The sequence below is a fragment of the Phacochoerus africanus genome, chromosome 4 (genome assembly GCF_016906955.1).
Source record: "Phacochoerus africanus isolate WHEZ1 chromosome 4, ROS_Pafr_v1, whole genome shotgun sequence".
Lineage (NCBI taxonomy): Eukaryota > Metazoa > Chordata > Mammalia > Artiodactyla > Suidae > Phacochoerus > Phacochoerus africanus.
Window position 1 is genome coordinate 8,238,069 of NC_062547.1, and position 14,362 is coordinate 8,252,430.

General features: G+C 46.7%; 1 pseudogene; it reads right to left on the reverse strand.

The window, feature by feature from the left end:
• Nucleotides 1-8,878: 8,878 nt before the first annotated feature.
• On the reverse strand, nucleotides 8,879-9,260 carry LOC125123927 (60S ribosomal protein L22-like; annotated as a pseudogene).
• Between the last annotated feature and the right edge of the window lie 5,102 nt (nucleotides 9,261-14,362).

The window sequence follows — 14,362 nt, forward strand, 5'->3', positions numbered from 1 at the left end:
TCCAACTAGGAACCATGAGGTTGCGGGTTCGGTCCCTGCCCTTGCTCAGTGGGTTAAGGATCCGGCGTTGCCGTGAGCTGTGGTGTAGGTTGCAGACGCGGCTCGGATCCCGCGTTGCTGTGGCTCTGGCGTAGGCCGGCGGCTACAGCTCCGAGTGGACCCCTAGCCTGGGAACCTCCATATGCCGTGGGAGTGGCCCAAGAAATAGCAAAAAGACAAAAAAAAAATGTGAGTCCAGAGATTGTGACCTTCCCCAAAGGTCACGCAGATGTCCTTGAGAGCCCCAAGACCTGAGTCCAGTTGCCATGACGCTGCTGCATCATAATCCTGGTCTGACAGAGCTTGATCTCTGAGACATAGAATGGACATCACCTGCTGTAGAAGCTTTCATGAGATTTTCAGTGGACAAAATGTCTGACGCTGAAAATCCATCTTAAAATGCCACTGACAGAGTTCCCGTTGTGGCTCAGGAGTTAAGAAACCCGACTAGCATCCACGAGGACACGGGTTCCATCCCTGGCGTTGCTGTGAGCCGTGGTGTTAAGGATCCAGCATTGCCGTGAGGTGTGGTGTAGGTCACAGACACAGCTGGGATCCCCAGTTGCTGTGGCTGTGGCGTAGGCCAGCAGCTACAGCTCCGATTCAACCCCTAGCCTGGGAACCTCCAGATGCCTTGGGTGTGGTCCTAAAAAGACAAAAGACAAAGAAAATAAAAATTTTTTTAAATCATTAAAAAAAAGCCACTGTATCAGACCAAATGCAGTAACAATCAGGTGAATGCAGTAGGTCGAGGGCCGGAGGGGAGATGTGAAACAGTCTATATGGACTACAGTATGTTTTTTTTTTTTTTGTCTTTTTGCTATTTCTTGGGCCACTCCCACGGCATATGGAGGTTCCCAGGCTAAGGGGTCCATTTGGAGCTGTAGCCACCGGCCTACGCCAGAGCCACAGCAACGCGGGATCCGAGCCGCGTCTGCAACCTACACCACAGCTCATGGCAACACCGGATCGTTAACCCACTGAGCAAGGGCAGGGACCGAACCCGCAACCTCATGGTTCCTAGTTGGATTCGTTAACCACTGCGCCACGACGGGAACTCCTACAGTATGTTTTTAAGTGAAGGCTTTTCTACTTTCAAGTATATCCAGTACTTGGAAGGCTTTGCAAATAAAGGTATTCCCAAGCCTGTTTAACTAATTTCCAGGCAGTGGCTGGTCTCTACCCCTCCTAGCTCTTCTCCTCTCTTGGAACTGCCCTGTAGGGTGCAGTTTCTCCACTTCCAGGACAGCTGCCTTCAGGCTTGGGTTTAGCCAATAGGAGACAGGGGCAGGATATCAGAGGGTCGGATGTAGGAAAAAGCCAGGTTATTTCTTCTCGCTCTCTCTCCCTCTTTCTCAGGCTCTAGCAGGTCTCCAGCAGCAGCAGAAGAGGCTCCTCTGTGGCTCCAGCTTCTGCTGGCTATAAGGGTGGTCCTCCCCCTTGGGATCCATTAATGTCTCCTCCTCCACTTGTCCCTACAGTTTAGGACAGAAGTAGGCAGCTTCTTGTTTTTGCTAATCTCTGAGTTGCCCCGTTGTCTCCTGTTGAGTTTCTTGGCTCTTCTATCATCCCGTCACTGGAGTCACCAATATCATGTTAAATTCAGTTGTACATACTTAGAGTGGTTCTTGTCGGCCTGGTTGGACCCTGAGTGATATGCCCAGTATTATACCAGGCACTTGGTAGACGTTATTTCTTAGTGATTGTTGCTCCCATTTTACAGAGCTGGAAGCTGACCCTTAAAGGGTTACATGACTTGCCCAAGGTGATACAGCAAGAATCCTATTTCATCAAATCTATGATGAGCATTTTCCCACATTTAAACATCTTTGAAAATGGGGGTGTCTTTTTCTGTAATGGATAGCAATGTGAAATTTTAGGAATATCAAGAAAGTGTAAGATGAGTAATTCCTGTTGTGGCGAAGCGGAAATAAATCCGACTAGGGACCATGAGGTTGTGGGTTTAATCCCTGGCCTTGCTCCGTGGTGTTAAGGATCCGGCGTTGGTTGCTGTGAGCTGTGGTGTAGGTTGCAGATGCGGCTTGGATCCCTTTGGTTCTGGCGAAGGTTGGCGCTGCAGCTCCAGTTAGACCCCTAGCCTGGGAACCTCCATTTGCCAAGGGTGTGGCCCTGAAAAGACAAAAAGACAAAAAAAAAAAAGAATGGAATAAAAAATAACAGGTTCAAAATGGAATCATTTGCCCCCAGGACAGCAAATCAAGATTTAACTGCAATTTCAACCCCTCCCAGGTATGTGACCTATAAACAGACAGTCTGAAACTTCCAGATCAGCAGTCGTGAGGTAATGGGCACAAATGATCCCTGCCATTCTCTCGCCCCCAAAAGAAGATGATCTGGCCCGAATCAGTTCTTTCTTTTGCTGATAACTTTCCCGCTCACTCCTCCTTCCCTCTACAAACCCGCTCCCTTTTGTACAATTCCTTGGAGCCCTTTTCTGTTTCCTAGGGAGATGCTGCCCAGTTTATGAATCGTTAGATAAAGACAAACCTTCACACTTACTCTGGTTGAATTTTGTAGTTTATCAGTGCTTGGAATGAGACATGCTTGGAGGTTGAGATGGGCCCACTTCCTGGCCACATAAATGACTTCAGTTTTCTGAGTGATTGCTGCTGCTTTACCAAAGATAGAACTCTAGTCCTGCTTGAATCCTCCTGCCCCCCCAGATAAATATTATAAAGATGTCGGGTCTCTAAACTGCCCCTGCTTCTTGACAGCATTCAACCCAGAACTGGTCCCCACTTTCCAAATACCTCCCCAGAACAGTGCAACGAAAACTTAAATTTAAGGACACACATACAAGGGAAATGCCCAGGACGCATACTACGCAGTTCAATAAACCGAACTTTTTTGACCACAGGTTTGTTTCTAATGGTCTTTGATCTAGGGCTTTGACAATCTTAACCAATTCGTTTTGCTTATATTTTCATTTTTATGTATATGAAGAGTGATATGTAATATAAAAGAAAAACAAACCTCTGTCAGAATACTTACTGGTGGAGCTCCCATTGTGGCTGAGTGATAACAAACCCCACTGGTATCCATAAAGATGTGGGTTTGATTCCTGGCCCCGCTCAGTGGGTTAAGGATCCGGCATTGCCATGAGCGGCAGTGTAGGTCCCAGACAAGGCTGGGATCTGGTGTTCCTGTGGCTATGGTGTAGGCCAGCAGCCACAACTCCAATTTGACCCCTAGCCGGGGAACTTCCGTATGCCTCGGGTGTGGCCCTAAACAAAAGAAAAAAAAAAAAACTTACCGGTATCAGTAAGTATTAGGGGCATTTTCTTTTTTTTCTTTTTTTTTCTTTCTTTCTTTCTTTTTTTTTTTTGGCCACACCTGTGGCATGCAGAAGTTCCCAGGCCAGGGATCAAACTTGAGCCACATCAGTAACCAGAGCCATGATGGATCCTTACCTCACTGAACCACCAGGGACCTCCTTGAGCTCTTTTAGTAACTAAAATACCATTCAAGAGATAAAAAAAAATCATTGTGTGAGAAAGTGGAAGCGTTTTTTTCTTAGGGGCACCTAACATAGTGGGTTCATCTTTCACCTTGTCCTGGATTTAATGAAATCTCGTTAGCCGAAGAAGCAGGATTCAGCTCCGGTTCTGTGCATCCCCCATCCTGGCTCTTTCCACGGCAGTGCCATGCTTCCTCTAAGCGAACTTTAAGTAGATAGTAAATGAATGAAAAGGTAGATATTATTAGCTCCAATGTCTATACACAAACCGAAGAATTTGAAGAGAAATAAGTCATTTCAGTCAAATCACTTGCAAGTCACAGAGTGATTCTGATGGCAAAGCAGGGGCCCTTTTCCATTACACCTGCTACTAAGGGAGCCCTTTCTGTGCCCAGCCTGCGAGGGGAAACTCAGAACCATTTTAAATGGAGTTGCTATGTATGACCTCCCAGCCATTGGCTGCAAACTCTGCTGAGTTCTTCCTGAAGAAATTGGAATTTTAATTTTTTTTTTTTTTGGTCTTTTCTAGAGCCGCACCCATGGCATATGGAGGTTCCCAGGCTAGGGGTCTAATTGGAGCTGTAGCTGCCGGCCTACACCACAGCCACAGCAAAGCAGGATCCTCAAACCAATGAGTGAGGCCAGGGATTGAACCCGAAACCTCATGGTTCCTAGTCAGATTTGTTAACCACTGTGCCATGACAGGAACTCCCAGATTTTAATTGCTGAGCTGGCCCCTTGTGGAGGAGAGCTGGTAGAGATTTACTAGAAACCTAACTTACTCAACATCATACCTTACGTAGCGCAGCCTCCCTTCAACAGGCTCACAACACATACATTAGCCTACAGTTGTGCAAAATCATTGAAAACAAAGCATATTATCTTTTTCTTTTTGGCTGCCCCCGGACATAGAGTGCCCAGGTCAAGAATCAGATCCAGGAGTTCCCGTCATGGCGCAGTGGTTAATGAATCCGACTAGGAACCATGAGGTTGCGGGTTCGATCCCTGCCCTTGCTCAGTGGGTTAAGGATCCGGCGTTGCTGTGAGCTGTGGTGTAGGTCACAGACGCGGCTTGGATCCCGAGTTGCTGTGGCTGTGGCATAGGCTGGCAGCTACAGCTCCGATTAGACCCCTAGCCTGGGAACCTCCATATGCCGCGGGAGCGGCCCAAGAAATAGCAAAAAGACAAAAAGACAAAAAAAAAAAAGAATCAGGTCCAAGCCACAGTTGCCACCTACAGCAACAACGCCAGATCCTTAACCCACTGTGCCTGGCCAGGGATCAAACCTGTGTCCCAGCGCTCCACAGATGCTGCTGATCCTGTTGCGCTACAGTGGTAACTTCTCAAAGCCTATTTTATGATAAAGTGTTGAATAGCTCATGTAATTTATTGAATCTTGTACTGAAAGTGGAAAGCAGAATGGTCATCTGGGGAGGTCCCATTGTGGCGCAGTGGTTAACGAATTCCACTGGCACCCATCAGGACAAAGGTTCAATCCCCGGTCTTGCTTAGGGTGTTAAGGATCCGGCGTTGCCATGAGCTGTGGAGTGGGTCTGAGTCGCAGCTCGGATTCCTAGTTTCTGTGGCTGTGGCGTAAGCCAGCAGCTCCGATTTGATCCCTAGCCTGGGAGCCTCCATATACCATGGGTGTGGCCCTAAAAAGCCAAAAAAAAAAAAAAAGAATGGTCATCTGGGTACAGAATGGTTGGAAGTGTATGGGTTACTCACCCTGGTGATCATGTGGCAGGCTGGGCGCTGTGGCTGCTGCCACCCAGTATCACAAGTGAAGCTGCATATTGCTAGCCTAGGAAAAGATCTAAATTCAAAGTATGGTTTTTACTGAATGCATATCATTTTTCAACCATTCTAAAGTCAAAAATTCTAAATCAAACCATCATGAGCTAGGGAACATCTGTACAGTATGAATATCTTGAAGCAAAAAATTGAATAACATTGATACAGATCAGAAGTAAACATGAGAAATGGAAATAAATCTGTTGTGATGGCAGAATTATTGGTGAAAAATAGACACGTTCAAAATGTCGTACCATACAATTCATATGCAGGTTAAAAACAGTGATGGAGTTCCTGCTGTGGCACAAGGGGATGGGTGGTGTCTCTGCAGCGCGAGGACGCGGGTTCAATCCCTGGCCCTGCACAGCTGGTTAAGGATCCAGCTTTGCTGCCCCTGTGGCTCAGATCTGATCCCTGGTCCCAGAACTCCATATACCATGGGGTGGCCAAAGAGAGAGAAAAGAAAAAAAGTGATGATCCGTATTTTTATATGAAAAAGTATTCATGAAATTTTAATTAACAATAGAGATTGCAAAGTAGTATCTATATCATAATGCTGCTTATGTTAAAAATAGCACTGGTGTGACTATATATATATGTAAGAAATTGTATAAGAATGAACACCAAGCTTTAACATCAGTTAACCCTGAATTGGAGGGGAAGAGGATTATAGCTTTACATTTTCAAGTATTCTGTATTGGAGTTCTCCTGTGGCACAGTGGGTTAAAGGCTAAGCATTGTCACTACAGTGGCTCGGGTCCCTGCAGCAGTGTGGGTTTGATCCCTGGCCCAGGAACTTTCACATGCTGCAGGCACAACCAAAAAAATAAATGAATGAAGCTTTCTGTATTGTCTGATATTTTACTTTTTTTTGTCTTTGTCTTTTGTCCTTTTAGGGCCTCACCAGTGGCATATGGAGGTTCCCAGGCTAGGGGTTGAATCGGAGCTATAGCCACTGGCCTACGCCACAGCCACAGCAACGCCAGATTCTCAACCCACTGAGCGAGGCCAAGGATTGAACCCAAAACCTCATGGCTCCTGGTCTGATTCGTTTCCGCTGTGCCACAATGGGAACTCCTGATATTTTTGCTTTTATAATCAGAGTTTAAAATACAGTGATTTCTTGGGAGTTCCTGTTGTGGCTCAGTGGTAATGAATCCAACGAGTATCCATGAGGATGCGGGTTCAATCCCTGGTCTTGCTCAGTGGGTTAAAGATCTAGCGTTGCCATGAGTTGCAGTGTAGGTTGCAAACAAAGCTCAGATCATGCATTGCTGTGGCTGTGGCGTAGGCCAATGGCTACAGCTCTGATTCAACCCCTAGCCTGGGAACTTCCATGTGCCATGGGCGCAGCCCTAAAAAGACAAAATAAAATAAATGCACCATAAAAAAAATACAGTACTTTCGGAGTTCCCATCGTGGCTCAGTACTAACGAACCCGACTAGTATCCATGAGGATGAGGGTTCGATCCCTGGCCTCACTCAGTGGCTTAAGGATCTGGCATTGCTGTGAGCTGTAGTACAAGTCTCAAATGAGGAGTTCCCGTCGTGGCACAGTGGTTAATGAATCCGACTAGGAACCATGAGGTTGCGGGTTCGGTCCCTGCCCTTGCTCAGTGGGTTAACGATCCGGCGTTGCCGTGAGCTGTGGTGTAGGTCGCAGACGCGGCTCGGATCCCGCGTTGCTGTGGCTCTGGCGTAGGCCAGTGGCTACAGCTTCAATTAGACTCCTAGCCTGGGAACCTCCATATGCCGCAGGAGTGGCCCAAGAAATGGCAAAAAGACAAAATAAATAAATAAATAAATAAATAAATAAAAATAAGTCTCAAATGAGGCTAGAATCCTGAATTGCTGTGCCTGTGGCATAGGTTGGCAGCTGCAGCTCCAATTTGACCTCAAGCCTGGGAACTTCCATATGCCACGGGTGTGGCCCTAAAAAGCAAAATAATAGTAATAATAAATATAGTAATTTCTATTAAAGAGAAAGAACTCTTAGTGCAGTGGACATTAGGCAAATCTCTCATAGCACAGGAATGGCAAGTATTTGGCCCAGTAGTTGTGTAGATTGGCTTATTTCCAACTATTCCACTCCCCTCTATACTAAGTTCACAGGCCTAGGCTTGCTGACATTTTTTTTTTTTTTTTTTGCTTTTTAGGGCCGCTCTTGTGGCATATGGAGGTTCCCAGGCTAAGGGTTGAATCTGAGCTACAGCCCTATAGCCACCGGCCTATGCCACAGCCACAGCAATGTGGGATCCGAGACGCATCTGCAACCTACACCACAGCTCACAGCAATGTTGGGTCCTTAACCCACTAAGTGAGGCTAGGGATCGAACCTGAATCCTCATGGATGCTGGTCAGATTTGTTTCCACTGAGCCACAAGGGGAACTCCTAACTTGAGACTTTTTAGTGCCTCTCATTAGCCTGTGAATGTTTACCCGTCCTGCTGACTTGGGGTGGGACAGAATGACATGCCTTGGCCAATGGAGTGTGAACAGGCATCAGTATCCTAGCTGAGGCTCCTGCATGGTTTGCATGGTGTGCCTTTGCCTCTCTCTGCTTGTGCCACCTGCCTTGAGAAGAGCAAGACCCAAGGAAATGCTTTGTTAATCTGGGTCCTGGCATGGGACACACCCAAGTCATGCTGGGCCCAGCTGACTCAGTAGAGACACAGTTGACCCATAGACCTGTGAGCAAGAAATAAATGTTTGCTTTTGTAAAAAACTGCATTATAGGCTTGTTTGTTACACAGCATTGCCACAGCAAGAAGCCAACTAACACTCTGGACCCTGCATTTTCTCCCTAACCCCCTTGGTTCTTTTTTTTTTTTAATTTTATTTATTTTTTCTTTTTTTAATTTTTATTTTATGTATTTATGTATTTTATTTATTTATTGTCTTTTTGCCTTTTCTAGGGCTGCTCCTGCAGCATATGGAGGTTCCCAGGCTAGGGGTCTAATCGAAGCTGTAGCTGCAGCCTACGCCAGAGCCACAGCAACGTTGGATCCGACCGAGCCGCCTCTGTGACCTACACCACAGCTCATGGCAACACCAGATCCTTAACCCACCGATCAAGGCCAGGGATTGAACCTGGAACCTCATGGTTCCTAGTCGGATTCATTAACCACTGTGCCACGACGGGAACTCCTATTTTTTTTTTCTCTGTACAGCATAGGGAGCAAGTGACACATACATGTATACATAATTTTTCCTCCCATTGTCGTGTTTCCTTTTTTTATTCCTTAGTTTTATTCAAGAACTCATAAGAGGAGTTCCCGTTGTGGCGCAGTGGTTAACGAATCCGACTAGGAACCATGAGGTTGCGGGTTCGGTCCCTGCCCTTGCTCAGTGGGTTAACGATCCGGCGTTGCCGTGAGCTGTGGTGTAGGTTGCAGACGTGGCTCGGATCCTGCGTTACTGTGGCTCTGGCGTAGGCCGGTGGCTACAGCTCCGATTCGACCCCTAGCCTGGGAACCTCCATATGCCGCGGGTGCGGCCCAAGAAATAGCAACAACAACAACGACAAAAAAAAAAAACTCATAAGAAATATTACAGATAACTGAGTTTTAATCTTCATCTTCTTCCTCCTCTTCATCTTGATTAATCTGGAAATAGCATAATTCATAACTCTCTTTGCTGTTAGCAACAACCTGGAACCAATCAAATATTTTTTGGTGAGATATTTCAAATACTTTTTGGAAAAAGTCACCTCGGAAGTTACAGTAATCTTGCTTTTGCTTCTTTCCATTATTACAACCCCTCCTCCAAGGTTCCCAGCTTTTTCATTCACTGTGATTCTTTCCTGAAGAAACTGTTCAAAATTGGCCGCATCCATGATTCCATCTTCCACCAGGTGCGTGCAATCAAGAGTGAACTTGAGAACCTGCTTCTTTTTTTGTCCCCCTTTGTCTCCAGCTTTTTCATGGGCGCCATGGTGGCAGTGGAGGCAGAAAGGGAGTTGAGTGAAATTCCCTTGCTTTTTTTTTTTTAAATGATTTTTATTTTTTCCATTATGGTTGGTTTACAGTGTTTGGTCAATTTCTGCTGTACAGCAAAGTGACCCAGTCACACACACACACATATATATACATTCTTTTTCTTATATTATCCTCCATCAGGCTCCATCATAAGGGACTAGATATAGTTCCCTGTGCTATACAGCAGGATCTCATTGCTTATCCACGCCAAAGGCAATAGTTTGCATTTATTAACCCCAAACTCCCAGTCCGTCCCACTCCCTCCCTCCTTGTTCTTTTTGGAACAATTTTATATGGGCGATGGTGGCATTAGGGGAACCAACCCTCTTGGTTTCACTGAGTGATTGAGGGGTTTCCTAGGACATGAAACTTTCAGGTTTTTAAAATAAGCTTTATTAAGATATAATTTATAGGAATTCTCATCGTGGCTCAGTGGTTAATGAATCCGACTAGAAACCATGGAGTTGCAGGTTCAATCCCTGGCCTCGCTCAGTGGGTTAAGGATCCAGCATTGCCGTGAGCTATGGTGTAGATCGAAGATGAGGCTCAGATCCCGAGTTGCTGTGGCCCTGGTGAAGGCCGGCAGCTATAGCTCTGATTAGACCCCTAGCCTAGGGAACCTCCATATGCCGCGGGAGTGGCCCTAGAAAAGGCAAAAAGAAAAAAAAGGAAAAAAAGACATAACTTTTATTCCATAAAATTCACTCTTTTAAAGTGTACAATTCAAGGGAGTTCCTGCTGTGGCTCAATGGGTTAAGACTCCGACTAGTATTCATGAGGATGTGTGTTCCATCCCTGGCCTCACTGAGTGGGCTAAGGATCCGGCATGCTGCAGTGCATAAGTTGCAGATGCAGCTCGGATCTGGTGTTGCTGTGGCGTGGCCAGCAGCTGCAGCTCTGATTCAACCCCTAGCCTGGGAACTCCAGGTGCGGCCATTAAAAACAAAAACAAAAACAAACTCTGTAGGGAGTTCTCTCTCTCGCTTTTTTTTTGTCCTTTTGCCATTTCTTTGGGCCGCTCCCGTGGCATATGGAGGTTCCCAGGCTAGGGGTCTAATTGGAGCTGTAGCCACCAGCCTACGCCAGAGCCACAGCAACTCGGGATCCGAGCCACGTCTGTGACCTACACCACAGCTCACAGCAACACCGGATCCTTAACCCGCTGAGCGAGGCCAGGGATCGAACCCGCAACCTCATGGTTCCTAGTCTGATTCCATAACCACTGCGCCACGACGGATGCAGCAGAAACGAATCCGACTAATATCCAAGAGAATTGAGTCGATCCTTGGCCTTGCACAGTGGGTTTGGGATCTTGCATTGCCACAAGCTGTGGTATAGGTTGCAGATGCAGCTCGGATCCGGCCTTGCTGTGACCATGGGGTACACGTCCACGTTTTCCAGTTTATTCACAGAGCTGTACAACCATCACAACGATCTAATTTTAGAACACTTTCCTCCCTCCTAAAGGAAGCTCCAGAGTCATCAGCGGTCACTTCCCATTGTCCCCACCCCCCATCCCACAGCAACCACTCATCTACTTTCTGTCTCTATAAATTGTCATATTTTGGACATTTCATATAAAAGGAATCATGCAGTTTGGCCTTTCGTGACTGGTTCCTTTTAATTAGCATAAAGTTTCCCAGGTTCATCCTTATTGTCACATGTATCAATATTTCATTTTTCTTATTGCTGGACAATATTCAATTATATGTGTAAATGTGTAAATCAGCTTTTACTCATCGTGAGGGACATACATTTATTTATTTGGATATTTTAGGGCCACACCCGCAGCATATGGAGGTTCCCAAGCCAGGGGTCTAATCGGAGCTACAGCTGCCGGCCTACACCAGAGCCACAGCAACTGCTGTGCCACCAAGCTGTGTCTGCGACCTACACCACAGCTCATGGCAACGCCGGATCCTTAACCCACAGAGCAAGGCCAGGGATCGAACCCACACCCTCACGATTCCTAGTCGGATTCATTTCTGCTGAGCCATGACGGGAACTCCAAGGGACATTTATTTTGTTTCCACCTTTTGGCTACTGTGAATAGTGCTGCTATGAACATTTATGTACAAGTCTTTGTTTGCACATCTGTTTTCAGTTCTGTTGGGTGTATGCCTAGGAGTAGAATTGCTGAGAGATACGGTAATTCTAAGTTTAACTTATTGAGGAGCTGCCAAACTGTTTCCCACAGCTGCTGCATGGTACATTCCTACCAGCAGTGTCAGAGGGATCCGGTTTCTCCACATCCTTGCCAACACTTGTTATTGTCCATCTTTTATATTACGGCTACCCTAGCGGGCGCACAGTGCTACATTGGAGTGGTTTTGAGTGCATTTCCCTAATGACTAATGATGCTGAGCGTCGTTTCATGTGTTCTTCCACCATTTGTGTATCTTCTTCGTAAAAATGTCTATTCCAATCCTCGGTTCATTTTAAAATTGGTTAGTACTCTTTGGTTGAGTTGTGAGGATTCATTATATATTCTGGGACCTAGACTCTTACCTGATATACGATTTGTAAACATTTTCTCCTATTCCATGGGATGTCTTTTTACTCTCAATTTGTAGCACCAATGTTTAAATTTTGGGAGGGGGGCAGGCCCATAGCAGATGGAAGTTCCTGGGCCAGGGATCGAACCTGTGCCACATCAGCAGCAACCCAAGCCACTGCAATGACAACGCCAGATCCTTAACCCACTGTGCCACAAGAGAACTCCAAAGGTTTTTACATTTTGATGTACAATTTATCTATATTTCTTTGGTTGCTTTTGCTTTTGGTGTTGTGTCTACCAGCTTCCTTGTTTGGGGCAAACATCTTTAAGCAGTTATGGCTTTTTTTGTCACTGAAACTGGATGCCACTTACCTTGAAAATTTCCTTAACACTGTGCTATAGGCATTGTTGTGGTTAAAAGCCCAAGCTCTGGGAGTTCATACTGTGGCTCAGCAGGTTATGAACCTGACTGATATTCATGAGGATGAGAGTTCAATCCCTGGTCTTGTCAAGTGGGTTATGGATCAGGCGTTTCGGGGAGCTGCAGGGTAGATCATGAGACATGGCTCATATCTAGCATTGCTGTGGCTGTGGTGTAGGCTGGCAGCTGCAACTCCGATTTGACCTCTAGCCCGGGAACTTCAATATGCTGCAGGTGCGGCCCTAAAAAACAAAGAGGAAAAAAAAAAATGCCCAAGCTCTAGAGACAAACTGGATTCAAATCCTCATGAGTGCCACCACTTAATGGTGGTGTTTTTTTCACCTCAGGGTCACTTAGCAGGTGAGCACTATGCTGGGTGTAGGTAAGAGAAGTCAAGAATGGGGATAGGAGTTCCCAGGTGGCTTACCAGTTTAGGGTCCAGTGTTGTCATGGCAGCAGCTCAGGTCACTGCTGTGACGGGAATTCGATCTCTGGCCCAGGAACTTTCAAATGACACAGAAGCAGCCAAAAAAAAAAAAAAAAGGAGTGGGGATAGATATAGCTTATCCCATGCACCCTCTTGCAATGGATTGAACTTAATGGAGGCTCTGAACAGATCTGAGAGTTCAGGACACAGACCATACAGGAAGCTCTGGTGCATTACCTCACATCTTCTCAGTCATACCTCTTTTCCAGCCACTGCTGCCAGCTTTGCAGGGTACAGCCTGACTGCACCTTGCCCACACTTTGCACCTCTTGTTTCTTGCTCTGGGGCTTTCCTGACCCCTCAGCATAGGTCACTCGGAGATCCACTCAGCACTGACCCTTGTGGGTGAAACCGATGCCCATGGAGCCATCATTGACCAAAAGGAATGGGAGCGAGTGAATAAATGCTTCCGTATTTGTCTTTCGCTTTGTTTCCAAGGATGCCAAAAGAAGGGGTGAAGGGTGCTGAAGAGATAAAAGCAAATTCTACCCACTTTTTCTGCTATGTCAGAATCCATAGGAGGATTCCAAGGAGTAACGAGCCCTACAGGCGACTCCCATGCACACTGAAAAGTTTGCAAAACCCTGCATTAGGGCATTTTCTGAAGGGATTTACATTATACAAGCAGCAGAGATTACAATTCCGGTGCATTGAACATTCCCCTGATCACGCAGGAAAGCGCTACGTGACCGTCCGTCTCCATCTCCATCTTTAGGAGTTCCCGTCGTGGTGCAGTGGTTAACAAACTCGACCAGGAACCATGAGGTTGCGAGTTCGGTCCCTGCCCTTGCTCAGTGGGTTGATGATCCGGCGTTGCCTTGAGCTGTGGTGTAGGTTGCAGACGCGGCTTGGATCCCACGTGGCTGTGGCTGTGGTGTAGGCCGGCAGCTACAGCTCCAATTTGACCCCCAGCCTGGGAACCTCCATATGCCGCGGGAGCGGCCCAAGAAATAGCAAAAAGAGAAAAAGAAAAAAAAAAAAAAGAAAATCCATCTCCGTCTTCAGGGATGCTTCTCCGCTTCTGGCGCGGCTCTCAGGTCCCCGGGTGCACCCAGCACGTATACATGAACTTCCTTCCTAGTCTCTACCTAAGACAACTTCTCTCTTGCAAGGAATTCTTCGCCCCCCTTCGACAGGAGGAGGTTTTGCTTCTGGGTTCCTTCCTGCATCCTGTTGTCTAGAGAGAACGGGGTCCTGGGCTTCAGCCGGAAGGGCACTGATGGTTGCTTCCTACCCAGCTCAGCAAGCCCTGGGTGATGAATGGCCTCTGGGACCCCAAGCAAGGATGCTGGTAGTGGACCCACCAATTTTAGCATAGTTGGAAGAATGAAAGCATCAAGGCCTGCTGGTCCCCTAAGTAAACACATCTTTCAAAGGCCCCCAGAAAAGTTTTTGGACACAGTAAGGATAAATTTCTAAAAAGATGTTTTCAAAGTTTCCTTTGCTGCTCAGGGGAAACTGACTAGTATCCATGAGGATGCAGGTTCAATCCCTGGCCTTGCTCAGTGGGTTGAGGATCCAGCGTTGCCGCAGGCTGTGGTGTAGGTCACAGACATGGCTTGGATCCCACATTGCTGTGACTGTGGTGTAGGATGGCAGCTGCAGCTCTGATTTGACCCCTAGCCTGGGAACCTCCATATGCTGCAGGAACAGCCCCGGAAAAAAAGA